Source organism: Vigna angularis, chromosome 10, assembly GCF_016808095.1.
Source record: "Vigna angularis cultivar LongXiaoDou No.4 chromosome 10, ASM1680809v1, whole genome shotgun sequence".
NCBI lineage: Eukaryota > Viridiplantae > Streptophyta > Magnoliopsida > Fabales > Fabaceae > Vigna > Vigna angularis.
The window spans coordinates 24,214,737-24,232,687 of NC_068979.1; the positions used below are offsets into that span (position 1 = coordinate 24,214,737).

The following is a 17,951-nucleotide window of genomic DNA, read 5'->3' on the forward strand; positions in this document are numbered from 1 at the left end:
CCAAAGGATGTTGTCCCCTTAAGGTATTTAAGAATGTGTTTTACTGTAGTAAGATGAGACTCTCTAGGGCTTGACTGATACCTAGCACACACACATACACTTTGCATGATATCAGGTCTACTAGCAGTAAGATATAATAGAGAGCCAATCATACCTCTGTATTTGGTCTGACTTACCTCTTTACCTGTCTCATCTTTGTCTAAGTAGCAGGATGTTCCTATGGGAGTTGATGCTTCTTTAGCATTGTCCATCTCAAACTTTTTAAGGATTTCCCTACAATACTTGGTTTGAGATATAAAGGTTCCTTTCTCCATTTGTTTGATTTGAAGTCCGAGGAAGAAAGTAAGTTCTCCCATCATTGACATCTCAAATTCTCCCTGCATGGACTTAGCAAAATTCTCGCAAAGAGTTGCGTTAGATGAACCAAAAATAATATCATCTACGTATACTTGAACAATTAGAAAATGTTTTCCAATCCTTTTAATAAATAATGTTGAATCAATTTTTCCTCTGTTGAAACCATTTTCTATAAGAAAATTGCTAAGACGTTCATACCAAGATCTAGGTGCTTGTTTTAAACCATATAGTGCTTTCTTTAATTTGTAGATGTGATTTGGGTTTTTAAAATCCTCAAAACCAGGTGGTTGTTCAACAAATACATCTTCTTTGATATAACCGTTTAGAAAGGCACTTTTAACATCCATTTGAAATAATTTAAATTTCATTATAGATGCATAAGCAAGAAGTAGGCGTATTGCCTCTAACCTGGCAACTGGAGCGTATGTCTCATCATAATCTATACCTTCTTCTTGACTATATCCTTTTGCCACAAGCCTAGCTTTATTCTTGGTGATGTTTCCTTCTTCATCCAGTTTGTTTCTGAACACCCACTTTGTTCCAATTACTTGATGAGTGTCTTTTCTGGGAATTAATTCCCACACTTGATTTCTTTCAAACTGGTTGAGTTCTTCTTGCATTGCGATACACCATTTTTCATCTTGAAGGGCTTCTTTAATATTCTTTGGTTCAATCTGTGACACAAAAGCAACATTCATACAATAATTTACAATATTACTTCTTGTGTTTACCCCTTGTGTGATATCGCCAATTATGTTGTCCAAAGATAATCCTCTAGGTTGTCGCCATATTTTATTTAAATCTTCATCTTGAGGATTGTCATGATTCTTCTCTTCATTTGTCTCCTTTGATGAATCTTCACTTGTTCCTGCATCAGATTCTTCTGACTCAAGAGGTTTTGCCTCAAGGTCCACAATTTCATCAAAAGTAACATGTATGGATTCCTCTATTGTGAACGTTTTCCTATTAAAAATTCTATATGCTTTGCTTGTTAAAGAATAACCAAGAAAAATTCCTTCATCAGCTTTTGAATCAAATTTTCCCAAATGTAGTTTTCCATTGTTTAAAACATAGCATTTGCATCCAAAAAATTTTAAATGGGAAACATTTGGTTTTCTGTTTTTGAAAAGCTCGTAAGGAGTACGTTTTAAAATAGGTCGAATTATGATTCTATTTAAAACATAGCAAGCAGTACTCACAACATCAGCCCAAAATTGTTTAGGAACATTATTTTCATTTAACATAGTACGAGCAAGTTCCTCTAAGGATCTATTCTTTCTTTCTACAACTCCATTTTGTTGGGGAGTTCTAGGTGAAGAAAAGTTATGAGAAATACCATGTTCTTCACAAAAATTGTCAAATAATTCATTTTGAAATTCACCACCATGGTCACTTCTAATAGCTTTTATTCTTAGATCCTTTTCATTTTGAACTAAAACAACAAACTTTTTAAATTCTTTAAAAGCTTCACTTTTAAGAGTGAGAAACAAGGTCCAAGTGTATCTTGAAAAATCAACAATAACCAAAGCATAATAGTTTCCACCAAAACTTTTTATCCTTGAAGGACCAAATAAATCCATATGTAAAAGTTCTAAAGGTTTTAAAGTAGAAACAATATTTTTTGAATGAAAGGAATTTTTAACTTGTTTACCCTTTTGACATGCATCACACAATTTATCTTTTACAAACTTTAATTTAGGTAAACCAATTACTAGATCTCTAGATATAAGTTTGTTTAATTGTTGCATATGTATATGAGCAGCACGCCTATGCCATAACCATGGGTTTTCCTCTTTAACAACTAAACATGAAATATTTTTATTTGATGCATTTTCTAAATCAATTAAATAAATATTATTATGTCTAACTCCTTTTAATGCAATTTCAGAAGAATCATTCTTAAAAATAATGCAAGAATTCTTCTCAAAGGTTACCTTGAATCCTTTGTCGCACAGTTGACTTATGCTAATTAAGTTATGCCTTAGTCCTTCTACATATAGCACGTCTTTGATCATCAAGGTGTCTTTGCTTCCTATATCTCCTTTTCCAAGAATTCTTCCTTTGTTGTTGTCACCATAGGTAACAAAGCCTTGTTCCTTTTCTTTAAAATTTGTGAACTTCGTCTTGTCTCCTGTCATGTGTTTTGAGCAACCACTATCGAGACACCACATGACTTTTCTTGATTTCTGTAATACCTGCAAAAAAGGAACAAACACGCTATTTTAGGTACCCAACTTCTTTGTATGGGTCCTTTTGGGTTAGATTCAAATTACTTAGCAACCCAAACATATCTTCCACTAGAAACACCAAAACGTTTAATTCTGCATTTGTTTGAGGTATGGCCTTTTCTCATGCAGTAAAAACAGGATACAACATTTGTGTTTCTGTTAATCGTTCCTTTTTCTACCCATGCTCTGCGGGTTCTATATTTATTTTTAGGAACAAATTTCTTAGCAGCTTTATTTTCAGAGATTTTACTACATTCTCCAGTGGTTGTATTTTCAGAAAAATATTTGAATTTTATGCAAGATTCACATTCATTATTAGCAATATATTTTTCTTTTTCATAATATAAAACTTTACTTTTCAAATTTCTGATTTCTTCTGCTTGATATAAAAATTTATTTTTCAAACTTCTGTTTTCTTCAAACAAATTTGTAAATTCAGTTTTCAAAGCATCATTTATTTTAGAGAGATTTTCAGAAGTAAACTTCAATTTTTCATTTTCTTCAAGAAGGTTGTCAAATTCAGATTTTAAATTTTTAAAATCCTTTTTCAGCTTTTTATGAGAAATATATAATTTTTCAGATTGAATTAATAATGCAGCATATGTTTCATGCATTTCATCTTCATCAATGTGACTATCATTATCAGAATAGTGTGAATTACTTACTTGGCTGACATTATCATCATCTGCCATCAAACAAATGTTTGCTTCTTCATTTGAGTCGCTTGAATCTGAGATGGTCTCATTGTCGTCTTTCCATGCAATGTAGGCCTTCTTTTTCTTGAAGAATCTTTTCTCCTTTTTGTCTTCACCCTTCTTTTGATTTGGGCAGTCTGCTTTTAGATGCCCCTTTTCTCCACAACCGTAGCATCGGTAATTTGAGGAAGATACTTGATTATCTTTCTTTTCGTATCTAAATCTTCCTTTACCTTTAGACTTCATGAACCTATTTAATCTTTTGATCACAAGACTTAAATTTTCCTCTTCGTCTGAGTCTTCATCTTCCGATTTACCTTTGCTTCTTTCAACCTCCGACTTTAATGCCAAACTCTTCTTGTTGTTTTTGGCTTTTGCTTCTTCTTCATCAAGTCTTCCAAGATCTAGTTCATGTTCCCTCAACTTTCCAAAGAGTGCCGCCATAGTCATGGTGTTGAGGTTTTGCGACTCCGAGATTGTAGTCACCTTTGGTTGCCACGACCTGTCTAAAGACTTCAAGATTTTAATGTTAAGTTCATCGGTATCAAATGACTTACCCAGTCCAATGAGATGATTGACAATGTTGGTGAAGCGTTTTTGAACGTCTGAAATTGTTTCTCCTTGCTTCATCCGGAACATTTCATACTCTTGGATTAAGGAGTTCTTCCTTGCCCTCTTTACATCATCTGTTCCTTCATGCGTCACTCTGAGTACGTCCCACATTTCTTGAGCAGTTTTGCAGACAGAGACCCTGTAGAACTCATCAACAGTCAACGCTGATGCAATGATATTCCGGGCTTTTACGTCATTCTGAAATCTTTTCTTTTCTTCAGTGGTCCATTGACCACGGGGCTTTCGTTCCTGTGTATTGTTAGTAGGAACAGAAGAGCCAGACGCAATAACATCCCAAATTTCACAATCAATAGATTCAATAAATATTTGCATTCTTACCTTCCAGAATGCATAATTCTCACCTGTGAATAGTGGGGGTCTATTGATTGATGCACCCTCTGCAAAGGTTTGATGTGATCCTGCCATTTGAATGACTATCAAAGCAAGCTCTGATGCCAATTGTTAGAATCACTGCAACGGAATTATTAGCGTGGAACAAACCAAGAGGGGGGGGGGGGTGAATTGGTTATATACTTTTATTATGCCTTTTATTATTTTTCTCTTAATTTTTCTTACTGAGCAGATAATTAAATATAAATGACGGAGTAAGGGAAAGAGAAAAATTACACAGGTGATTTTATCCTGGTTCAGATCACTCGGATCCTACGTCCAGTCGCCTATCTCAAACAAGATAAACCTTTTTCACTAACACAAAACAGTTACAAATATTAATCACACAGAAAAACAATTTGTAAGAGTTTAGAAATACCACCTCTCTTGAAACCACAAGAGACGAACTTACACTTCCTTTGAATCTTCACAAAGGATGACCACCTCCTTCGAATGCTTCACGAAGGATGATTCTCTTCCAGGCACTTCCTCGGATACACCAAGGATGAACAAGCTATTCCTCTGTCACCGCAGTAGCACTTCAGGACTTTGCAGACAAGAGTTTCCTTAGCTTCAACAATCTCACAGAGTTCTCAAAGAGTTCAGAGAGCTTTAGCACAAGGGAAGAGTTATTTTTGAGATAAAGAGTGAGCCATTTTATAGACTCAGCCTAATACCCTTCCATTCTTCGAAAACGGGCCATCTAACGCATTTAATCGATTAACACAAGTATTAATCGATTACAATGAGTACAACGGCTAGTTTTTCAAATCTGAAACCCCCAACGGCTAGTGTTAATCGATTATTCTCAGGAATAATCGATTAACTAATCGATTATTATTAGCTTTAATCGATTATTACAGGGGCAATTGGGTTTTCAGTGCCAGCCTCGTTTTAATCGATTAAAACTGGGTTTAATCGATTAAAACAGCTTGTGGATGATTCTCAACAGTAAATAAATCAAATATAAATTACAAGAATCAACCCTAATACATATTTGAGCACTATTACATCAACTTTGATTATTATAAAAGCTTTATAAAATACAGAGATCTTCAATTTGTCTTTATGGATCTTGACTTGTGCAAATCTGTTCATCATCAAAACTTCATCTTTGATTTTTGCTAACAGATATGAAATTATGAATTATAATTGTGATGGTAGGATAGAGGAATCTTAAAAGCCGGAGTTGGTACATCCCTGATCATAGAGCAGCCCTAGTCCAATCCAGTAAGTTGTGACTAGTCATATGTACTGGCCTTTATGGTGAGTTTAATTCGTCAAACATTTGATTCTTCTCCGGTGACCATTTATGGTGATATTTTAGAATTGTTAATTTATTTTGTGATATATTCAGTTTGTATGATTTTTGTGATGATTGGATTTTATTGGATTTGAATTTATGCATTTGAACATGGTTGTGAACTATAATGATGTGATTTATGTGGGAAGTATGTGAATGTATGAGATATGTTGGATTCACTGTGATAATATGATGGTATCCGGTTATTCATGTCTTGGGTTAAGTTTCAAAGTGACCGTATGGTTCATGGACGTAATTCCATGATCCTCAAGGAGAGGATACATGGTGGTGCCTTGGTAGTGTTTAGAATGAAAGTAGGAGCTCAGTCTTGGGGGTCATCCTGAAACTCCAATGGTCTTTCTTCTCATGTAGAAAGGATTGAACCATGTGGTGAGGAGTAGCAGGAGGTCCTAGTCTTGGGTGCTTCCAGTATGGCCCAAGGTGAGTGATAACAGACTAACCTCGTGAGTGTGGTAGGGTGGGGGAGCCCAAGTTTCATAAGCCACCACGAGTGCAAGACCCGCCATAGCTCGACAATCATTCTAGTCCGGACGAGTCGGTTTATAAAGTAACAAGTCTTGTGATGTCATTTTACCATGTTTGAGTGATTTTTGCATGTCGTGTGAGGTTGAATAACATGCTTTTTATGTCTAGCTCACCCCTACTTGTTTGTGTTTGGGTATGTGCGATGATCGTATAATTCGTTATACGGGAGCAGATGAAGGAATATCGTCTGACTCAGTGCCAAGGAAGGGAAAGATAGAAGAATAAAGTAGAAGAACTCAAGTTATAATTAGGATTTTTCAAATATGAGTTTACAACATGTATAGACATATATCAACTATAAATTTTTAAAAGGTGAGATTACGGGATGTTACTGTAAATGTAATGTTACATTATATAAACTATGAAATTTCAAGTGTGAGACATTGGGATGTTACACTCTCACTCAAAACAAACAATGATAGCACTCTCTCCTACGAAAAGAACCACATCTTTTAGAATGAGGTATCCAAATAGAAAGCAATTTACAACTAATATTTTTTCAAGGATTTACTAACATTTAACTTTTGAACATCTCAAGTATGGTGAGAGCTGGTTTTATCTTTTCTTTGTCATTATTATTTAAGCACCAAAAAATCTTTAGCCAACCATCTAATTAAAACATTTAGATGAGTAGATAATATGTGGTTATAATGATTAAATGTTAGTTCGTATTCATCATCTAACAACTAACAAACATACCTTGTTCACTCTCTTTCCTCAGGATATATATCTCCGGATATTCAAGTTTAGAAGGCTCTTTTATTGCAAACACTGAATTTGTGTCATTCAAAATTATTTCAATGAGAGAATTCACATGGACTATTATACACAGTTTATACTCTATCCTAACAGAAAAACTGACATGACATATTACCAGATGCTATGATTATTAATCCTTAGGTGTATTATAAAAAAATATATGAAAGCTTTAATATAATCCGTATATTTCGTGGCACTAGAAAAATATTTTTATATTAGTCAAAAATAATTTTTTACATCATTTTTAAAATTGATATAGAAGATTTCATTTTTTTACACTAATTAAAGGTAAAATCGATATATGATTTTTTTTCTTCATATTTTACTCTATGCAATGGTGGCAGAGGAAGTGATAGCCTTGAGTAAGATGATTGACAAACAACTTTCCATTCGTGCTAAAAACGCAATGTTGTACAAGCAACTTCCATAACGTTATGGAATGAAATTATTGATCATAGTGATTTTCAATCAGAGACTTCAAAGAGTATGATGTCTTTAGCCTTCTCTAATGAGTAATGGCAAATGACATTTGAGAACGGGAAGGAGCAAGCCTCCCGTGAGAGTGTGTAGATCCATGGTTGCAAGCTCGCCGACCACTACAAAAAAATCAAAATTATTGACAGACATAGGTAATTGACATTTTCTGAGGTTTATCGACAGTAAAAAATCTGTTAGTAATTTCACTGTCGATAATCATTATCAACAAATATTGATTGTCAGTAATTAACGGTGAACACATCCTTCAGTAATTACTGACGAGCAAGTCCAACGATAATCACTAAAGACTAATATTTGTCGGTAATTACCGAAGGACTTGTCTGTCGGTATATCCATTAGTAAGTGCGTGACAGAGTCCAATACAATCTATATTTTTGTCTCTTCCATGTTCACATTACAAAAAAGCAACCACATCCACTTTTTATACATATTATAATTGCAACATGTATAAAAATGTTATCTTAATTATAACTATGTTATCGTACCACTTTTTATATTTGATGAATTATAATCGATATAAATAATTGTTATAAAAGGTATATTTTGCATTAATGCCTTCTAAATGGTTACATGGTCATATTTGATATGTGACATAATACACGTTAAAAATGACAATACTTACTTAATATTATTACATAATATTATGATTTCTTGATTGGAGACGACCATTCACTAGTACAAAAACAGCGTATAACGTCACGTGTTCAACGTCCAACCATTGAATAACCAACGTTAAAAATGAGCGGTGTCATTTTTGTAAATAAATGCAATTATTAAATGTCGTTTAGAATTGTAATTCGACGTAAAAGGATATAAAATGTTGAATGAATTTTAAATTCGATGAAAAAAGGTTAGTGAATTCAATAAAAAATTGAGCGGGAGATTGAAAATTCATTCACTTTATCTTAGCGCGCGATACCCTCTTCTCTTCTCAAACTTTTCTCAAACGAAGTTTGACGCGCATTACATGCAATCTTTCTTTCATTTGATACAAATGCATGCTAATTAATTACTTGATGTATGATTTTTGTTTATTTTAACTGATTATTTTCGTGCTTTTGTCCTTCATAGGCGCATTCTGCTTTCTCTCTCACTGTGACGAAACTTTATTCCGACAAACCCACCTTTTCAAGGTTAATTTTCGTTTTCGTTTTCGTTTTGAAGAACTTATTTGTTGAACTTGTTTGTTGTTTTTTTTGTTGAACTTGTTTGTTGTTGTTGTTTAGTTGAACTTGTTTGTTGTTGTTGTTTGATTGAACTTGTTTATTATTGATTATTATTGTTTGCTGTTGATACTACACTACAGGTTCATAGTTCATGCTTTATAAAATACCAAACACTGAAATTTGTTGTTTTTTTTGCTTTTCAGGTCTCGTAGAGTTGTAAAAAAGAATCAGAATTAATAAAAAAAACAAAAAAAAATTGATTAAGGTCGAATATTGATAAAATTTGACGTTAAGTTAATGTCGTATATTAACAAAATTCGACGTTAATTTAACGTCGAATTTTTTAAATTCGACGTAAATTTAACGTCTCCTGATATGACGTCGTTCACGAATTCGCCGTTAAAAGCCCAAAATATTCGACGTTATACGTTATTTTTGCACTAGTGATTGTCATGATTTACACCACTACAATGTGACTGAAGTGATACAATTATCATGATGCATGTGTATCTAAAAATGTTACATAATTAAAAAAAAATAAAAAATTCATTATATCTCTAATAGATACTAACTTATAATAAATTAATATATTTTTTTATCAAGCAATAATATATGTATATATATTGAAGTAGTTGGGGTGCTTCAACCTTATACAATACAATATTTGTTTAATAATGGATCATCATATACATATTATTAGAGCTGTCAACATGTGGGTTATTTGAGCCAACATGTTAATGACAGTAGAAGGTCTGAATTACACCTTTATTTAGATGAAGGAAATCTTGATCCAAATTTTTTTGATAAGTTGGATGTATTGAGTTATTGGAGGAATCGTCGGGATCGATATCCAAACTTATCTAAGATGACTTGTGACATTCTTAGCATTCCAATCACAACAGTTGCTAGTGAGTCTGCCTTTAGTTTTGGTTCTCGTGTGCTAACCAAATATCGTTCCTCCATTCTTCCGGATAATGTTGAGGCACTCATTTTAACTCAAAATTGGTTACATGGTTTTGAATTAACAGGTAACATTATTATTAGTACTACAAAATTTATTTAATTATTTACTACTTTGTGTTTCAATATTATTAGTTAACACTTTTTTTTATTGAATTGTAGATAGGGATAAAGATGATTCAAGAGAGCAAAATATTATGGATTTATCCATTCAAGATTCTAATATTGTAAATGGATAAGGAACACAAAAATGATGAATATAAGAAACTTATTTGTATGTTTTTTGTGTTTGTTTTTGGATGACATTTGAATTGTATTGTACTTTTTATTATTATTTTGAATTGTCTTCAGTTTAACATCATTTTTTGGGAGTGAAATTTGCTTAGATTTGAATTAAAGAAAGTTTGTAATTTTTTTATTTAAAAAAAAATTGTAATTAAATGAGCCAGTGAGCCAACCTGTTTACCCACCAATCCGTGTGAGTCGGACCGGGTTCAAATTTTTCTAGCTCGCTAATAAATGAGTCGGGTTGGGTTAGCTCACTAAGTGACCAACCTGTGATGGGCCGCACCAGGCCGGGTCGGACAAGGTGATCCGTTTTTACAGCTCTACATATTATATATGATAAAGATATTATATATGATTTATTAAAAGAAAATTTTAAAGAATATCATCAAAGTGAATGTTAGCTAATTTGATGTTGTGTTTAATTCGTATCGGATGAACAGAGAAGACAAATTGACTATATAAATCAATATCACCTTTATTTCATATATCGAAATGATATCGGACTATCTAAAATATATTAATCTAAAGAATCTTAATACGGCATGAAAAAGCTATATTAACCTAGTTAATCTGGACCTCTCCATGTAAAAATATATTAGAATACTATATAAATAAGACACAAACTAGACATTATTAATTAATTATTATATTTATTATATCTCTTGCTAACTTAAATATTATAATATCTCTGAAGATATTCCATATCTCTTTGTGACTTCTGAGTTGGACTAAACCCAATTGAAAATATACATGGAAAAGGACGCGTAGATTTTTCAGCGGATTTATAAGGACAACTCTACTCTTCTAAGTACAATTCTCATTACAATTATATACTCAAGAAAATTAGAAAAATTCTTTTACATGACTTAATTTAAATATATTCACTTTCTTATAAGAACAATATGTCATTGTATGCTATTATAATTTTTTCAATAATTAGCTTTTATTAAAGGATTAGAGATGATCAATTTTAACAAGACTTTTGTCTACTTAAATTTTTTTATCCATAAAACTCGAATATCAAACCTTAAGAGATTCCAAACAAATCAATTCTTTTGCATGCAATCTCCTCTTTGCAGCATTAATATCTTATCTGCATTTGCCTTTTTCAGTAATAAATAGTTTGTTGACTACAGTATCACATGGCTGCATGTATGGCCATTATTGTCTATGGTGGCCTGTGGGGAGAAGCCTCATTAATTGCCAAAAGTAGAAATTTTAAATGGTGGCATTTTAGATGGATTGAAGCCTCCTTCTAGCTAAGAAATACTTAACCAGTTACTGAATATGTATGCCTGCAGATGAATCAGATTTCATATTGAATCCAGCATCGGTTTCTGCATAATATCTGTTATATACTGATTCCAATGTCTTTATGTACAGAATATGAATTTTTGAATAATTGGCAAGAAAGATGATTAATGTTTTAGGTAGGTAGTTGAGGTAAATGGTTCGGGTGATGTTTTTTTTTTGAAGCTTAAATGCTATTAAGAAAGTAAATTTATGTTTCTCTAAACTATTTTTTTAAGGATATTTGTAAAAGATAGTTCAACGTCGTCAAAGGTAGTTCAATACCGTTAACCATTAATACAACAATAAATATACATAATCTTTTTTCTTATTTTTTAGGTTTAATACATCATTTGATAATTTTAGGTTTTTTATTCAAAGTCATCATACCTTTTAAAAAAGTTCAATAAGGCCCCATATTTCGTTAAAAACGGTTCAAAATGGTTCTTTTGATTTACGGCATTAAAAACATAACGATGCAATTGCTTCCATGGCGAAAACTGAATGATGTGTACAATTTTTTATTGTGTGGCAAGGTGAGGTGAATTGAGTTGACAAGGTACGTGGAAATGTTAAAAAAATGAAGTTATTACGTAAAAGAAAAGGATTAGGGTTTGGGCAAAATCATGTGTAAAATCAGAAGCCCCAATTGTAATTTTCAAAATTAGAATCTTAATTAACAATTCACAAAATCATGTGCAAAATCAGAAACCCTAATTGCCAATTTGCAATTCACAAAAAATCAGAAACCCCGTCTCTCTCCCAACATTTCGACAACCATCACCCCATCGTTGTCTTCTTCACCTCAAACACCCATAGCCAGAAAAAACTCATTCAAAGAGAAGGAAGAACTGTGAACAATAATTGAGAAAAAAGGCTGGTGGTAACGTTGGTGGAGTTCCTGGCCAACGAGGCGCCTTGGAAAAGATGCAGCAACATCGATGATCACGTTCGTCTCCGACGCTAACGACTTCACGTCTGGCTTACTCGTCTCACTTAATTTGGAATTTATTTGTTCATAGATTGCTGTGTTAGAACCAACTTTGGTGGCTTATTTGGTGAATAACAGGGTGAATCTTCAAGAGGGATGTACTGTAACTTTTTCAAGTGGTGTGATGAAGAAAAGATTGACAAAAAAGATGGTGAAATTGTCAGAGAAAGGATAAAATTGTTAGTTGGAGCTGTGTGTGTTGTTATTGTAGTGAATATTGTGAAAATGTGGGTCTATTTAGGTTGAAGCTCAATGTTTACGTTCAGGTGTAGGTGTTCATGTAATGTGAAGGTGAAGCTCAATCTTTACGTTCAAGTGTTTATATGTAATGTTAAATTTAGTTTCCCCTTTGGTAAAAAATGTGCAATGTGGTTCTCTTTTCAATTTAAAACTGTGTACTTTGGTCCCAAATGGATATCAACGAAAAACACATGAAAGATATCTGGCTTAGTTTCCACCATTAGTTTCCACCTCCAGTCCACCATTTCTGTCCACCTCCACTCCACCATCCACCTCCTCTCCACCATTAGTTTCCACCTCCAGTCCACCATCTCTGTCCACCTCCGCTCCACCATCTACTTCCTCTCCACCATTACTTTCCACCTCCACTCCACCCTCTATTTCCACCTCAAACCCTAACCCCCAAATCCAACAACAAGAACATTAAATAAGTAGGTCAGGGTTAGCAACACTTACCTCACGTACGTACGCTCTTGAAATTTCACCTTCAAGGAATCACCACACCACAATGATTACAAGACTAGTTTCACCATATTGTTAAACCCATAAATCGTGATAGGATTCTTAAATAAGGGTAATTAGATTTAACCCATGTCGTTAAACCTAGCTGATGTCATTATATATTTTTTTTAATTTACACATTCAAATATATCATATGTGCCACGTATTGCAAAAATTTTACACATCATTCAGTTTTGGCCACGAAGGCAACTGCATCGTTATGTTTTTAACGCCGTAAGTCAAAAGGACCATTTTGAACATTTTTTAACGAAATATGGGGTCGAACCGAACTTTCTTAAAATGTAGGATGACTTTGAACAAAAGCCCCAAAACTAGGGACCACATGATGTATTAAACCTAGTTTTTAAACCTTTATTTATAGGTTTTTTGGGTGGACTTTTGATTAAAATTGGCTTAATTACGATTCCATTGGGAGTAATCATACTTTACTTTTAAGTTAATTAGCTTTAAGATTAACCTACTCTGAGACGGCTCATCGATGAGTCTTATTTATGATTGACCAATCTACGTGGTGATGGACTAGGTTCGATTGTTCTGCTTGTCGAACTAGTGATTGAGTGTCTAAGTTGGCAAGTGACCGACCGACGTGTTTGGTGATTGACCGATCTTAGTAACTTGTGCTCTGAACTGTGGGATGTGAGTTTCGAGCTGATGTGTGGTCAGCCAATCTTTTTAATGTTTGGTCGTCACTACTATAGAAAAGACTTTTAATGTCTGTTATTTAGGGCTTTTGGTGTCTGATCCCTCCCTAACGTCTTATCGGGTGATGTCAAGGGAACGTCGAACCCCACAGTCAGACGTCTATATAGACGTCTGACTGTGCCCCAGCCGATGTCTAATCCCTTGAGTCAAACGGGAACTAAATTTCACTGAATGATTTCATACTTATAATATATTCAAAATTAACTCAACAATATATATTACGAAAATTCAATCTAAAAAGTTAACTTAACATGCCAATCATAATAACACAACAAACTTTATTACATGTTTTAACTAACAACCCAATAACATGCATACCCAAAAGCTAATAACATGCATACCCAAAAGTCAATAACATGCATACCAAAAAGTCAATAACATGCATACACAAAAGCCAATAATATGCATACACAAAAACTTTTCCACAAAATAACTAACCTTCTTATCAGGTTAAAAACGTAGTGGAGGGAAATAGAGGAGTGGACCGTCCAAAAACACACAAAATCGTTGTCCAAAAATGCGCAAAATGGCCGCCCAAGAACACGCGTAGAACTGCACCAAAACACATTTTAATCGGTTCAAATGGAAGATAATTCATCAAAGAGTAATTTAATCGGAGTAAAACTAAGTTTAAACGGTGCAAAAGAGAGAAAACGAACCTGAAATGCAATGACCACAAAGAGAAATCGCAAGGAGGAAGATAATGAACAATGCGCGTAACTGCCTCAAGTGCGCGGTTTGGTGTAATAAAAAGACTTTACACGTCGGAGCCTCTACCTGGCCGAAGTCTATATTCCTTTACATGTCGAGCCCCTATCAAGTCGACGTGTAAAACATTTAAAAAATTAATTTTGGCGGAACCTTTTGGAATCCGACTTTAGGGGGGCCGACATCTAAATAGCCCTTAGACGTTGGGGCTGACAGGCCGATGTATAAGGACAATGGAACAATCACTTTTTACTTACTTCTGAACAAATATATAAATTATTGACCTGTTTAGTGGTTGACCCAACTAGTTAGTTAACCACTCAAATTATCATTGATTGGTTGACCCAACTAGTTAGTTAACCACTCAAATTATCATTGAGAGTTCGCATTGTAATTGACTAAACAATCATCCATTACAATTAATATGAAGGTCCATTTTATTAATGAGGTGGTTTTAGAATTAAAAGCGGATAGCTAGCTTAATTCCTCGGTGGTCATGTTAAGGTGTCGCTTTTGCCAGTTAGATGCTGTAAGGACATTCCCTCCAAATTGAAGTTTGAGAGTTATCAGTTAGACACTGAAACTTTGTCTCATCAGAAGCTCTTTCTATCACATGTTAAAGAGTGCTCCTCGCATGAACTTTTATAAATTGTACCAGAAAAGGAGAAATGATTAGAACATCAATTTAAAGGACGTTCAACTTTATATACTTTTTTCTTCACCTATTTGTTGGTATTAGAAAAGCATCATGAAAAGTGAAAACAAAGCTTTTCAAAATCTAAGTATAATTAAATAATAATGTCACTTACATTTGAAAAGATATCAATCAATTTATCACGACCGACTAGTAGTTTCATTATACAGATAAAATATAAAATAAACAAGGATTTGACTTGTTATAACCCATTTTTTTTTTATCAAATCAGTTAAATCAATAAAAGCAAACAAATCAATCTTAATAGTTTTGAACTAAGGACATTAACTATGAAAGTAACAAGTCCTAAGGGTACCATAAAATTAAGGGATAAATATAACATCCCAAAAACTATTGTATACTAGTGCATTTATATAATTATACCAAAACTATTTAGTAGATATTTATATACAATATTTTAAAGTTTGATACATAGATATTAAAATATGACTAGAAATGAGTATCATTCTTAAAATTTGGATTGGCATTTCCATTTCTAGTTAACAATAATATTATATGATTTTCACTAAGTATGACCTTACAATTCCACAACATATAATATAATATAAAGATAGGTTAACTGTAGTACCATAATAATATACAAGATTATATATATATATATATATATATATATATATATATATATATATATTATTCACATCAATTCATGTTCTTAATTCAAATAATCATAATAACAAATTACGTTTTGTTTACTGTTCAAAATACACAAAAACTTAATTGTAGTTCTAATAAATCCAAGATAATTTGGTACACTCGGTACTTTTGAAATATTCATATTAAGTTTTATTAAATAGTAATATATGACTTTTAAAAGCAATATTAAAATCCACATTACATCATGTTGGTTCATTGCACCTAAGTTATTAAACATGATGGATGAACCTCCTTTACTTTCTTATCACTTGATATTTTAATATATGTGATTTAGATTGTTAGTGTAATTAAGATGTATTTTCTTTAATGAGTTTTCATGTTTAATATTATGATCACAATAAGTGATAGAATCTTATGTACATCCATATACAACCACAATAAACCAAAGAACCATTTTCCCATACCCACACATGACTACAATAATTCTAGGTATCCACACAATATATAACATCATGTATAACACAAAATCTCATCATCATCTCATATAAGAATCAAATAAATTATAACATGATTTTAGTTTTATTCTTTTTTTTATCAAAATTTGATCTAATTATGTCCATATCGTAACCAAATACATGAAACTTGTCCTTAATAATTAAGGAGTTAACCTTTTTTTAATGTAACAAACACAGTAACACCTCACCCTTCTTCAAATAGGAAGAACCTCGTCATTCTCACCTCCATAACACTTTCATCTTCATCATTTTCTCCATTTAAGGAATTCATATTGGACTTGCACCAGGAAATAACACCCATCCAATGAACCTTCCTCATTTTCCAAACCTCACTCACACAATAAAAAAAACCTCACAGAAAGGTTGTAATAAAACTAGAGAAAAAGTAGAGAAGAGAGTTTTTCTTTTTGCGAAGATACACTATGGAATGGAAGAAAGGAAACAAAGAATCTTCTTACAATATTTTGAATGGAGTACCTTATATGCTACAAAATGGTCTTTCTCTAATTAATAAGAGAGATATAAATATGTATAAAATAAATGTTACTACTCATTCTCACGTTAATCATACAACCAACTTTCCCACAAAACAAAGTTTATAATTAATATTAATCTGACATGACTTAACAAATATAACATAATATCTAGAAAATTCTCATTTTCTGACAGTATCCTAATAATCTATTGTTTATAACAAGTTTCTATCAAAATATCAAGACAAAAAAAAGAGTATAAGAGAGATTTCTTTATTTAGAATTGCTGTATTCTATCATCTCTTTTCTTAAATAGGCAATATAGAATATTTTTTCATTAATATGGGAAATTATAAGAAATATGTAATAAAGGGAGAGAATATAGAAGATATTCATGTGAATAAATCCTAATAATAGTTTATTAAAGAAAGAAAAGAACAATCTAATAAAAACATAATCAAATACATTAACAGCTTATAGAGAAATTTAGCGAAATAGATCCATGTCGCAAAACAAGCTTGATCAAACTAGTTGATAAAGGAGTAAAAGTAACTTAAAAGTTACTGGACTTACCAAATCCAGTTCATTTAACTTTGAAGCAGTACACAAAGCAGAACCATGAATTTGTTGAGCCTCTCAAGTCCTCTTATGAATTCTGATTTCTTAGGACTGTACATGACTTTTATCCTATCTTTGTCATTATTGATATAAGAATCAGATATGTTTTGCCATCGCCGTCTAAATCAGCAAACTCAAAGCCTTAAATGCGTAGAGAATATGTGGTTAGAATCATAAATCAGCCATGTTAGGTCCTATTCATCATCCAACTACGAACAGATATACTCATATGTATACTTGCACTCTTGACCCATGATAAAGATATTAGACACTAGAGAACTAGAATATGACATCACACATGTTTTTGTGACATTTTTCAACTTTAGAGGCTCTTTTTAGCTCCACGTGAAGGCTAAGAGGTCCAATCAGGGAGCTTAAATGCCATCATCTCATTCGTGGCCCATGACAGTCACTATGGTCACAAACGATCACCCTTAGTCAGTCATATGTGAAAAAATAATGCACAGACATTAAAAATGACAACTGCTTGCTAAATAATCTGATTTATAGATTGGACTGTGGTATTAATCAGTTAATTTGCACCACAAACAAGGTTGCTCTGCCAAAAAAGTTCGCAGGATAACATTAAATTCTGCATACATATATATATATATATATATATATATATGGATTTGAGACATGAATCAAATTTCATTTCATTGAACCAAACATTGATTTGAGTAGAATGTAAACATTGAATTACTGGGGGGCTTCTGGCAAGGGAAATTAATTTTAATCTGTGTATAGATAATTGGCATGGCAAAAGAAAGAGGAATGATTA

At 32.7% G+C, this 17,951-nt stretch overlaps 1 long non-coding RNA gene across 1 annotated transcript; it reads right to left on the reverse strand.

Annotated features, from left to right (window-relative positions):
* Positions 1-7,256: 7,256 nt before the first annotated feature.
* Positions 7,257-17,192, reverse strand: LOC128194325 (uncharacterized). Its single transcript, XR_008245746.1, has 4 exons — positions 17,126-17,192; positions 14,207-14,360; positions 13,986-14,099; positions 7,257-7,486 (listed from the first exon to the last, which is right to left on the reverse strand). It is a non-coding gene; the product is annotated as an uncharacterized LOC128194325 (long non-coding RNA).
* Positions 17,193-17,951: the final 759 nt, after the last annotated feature.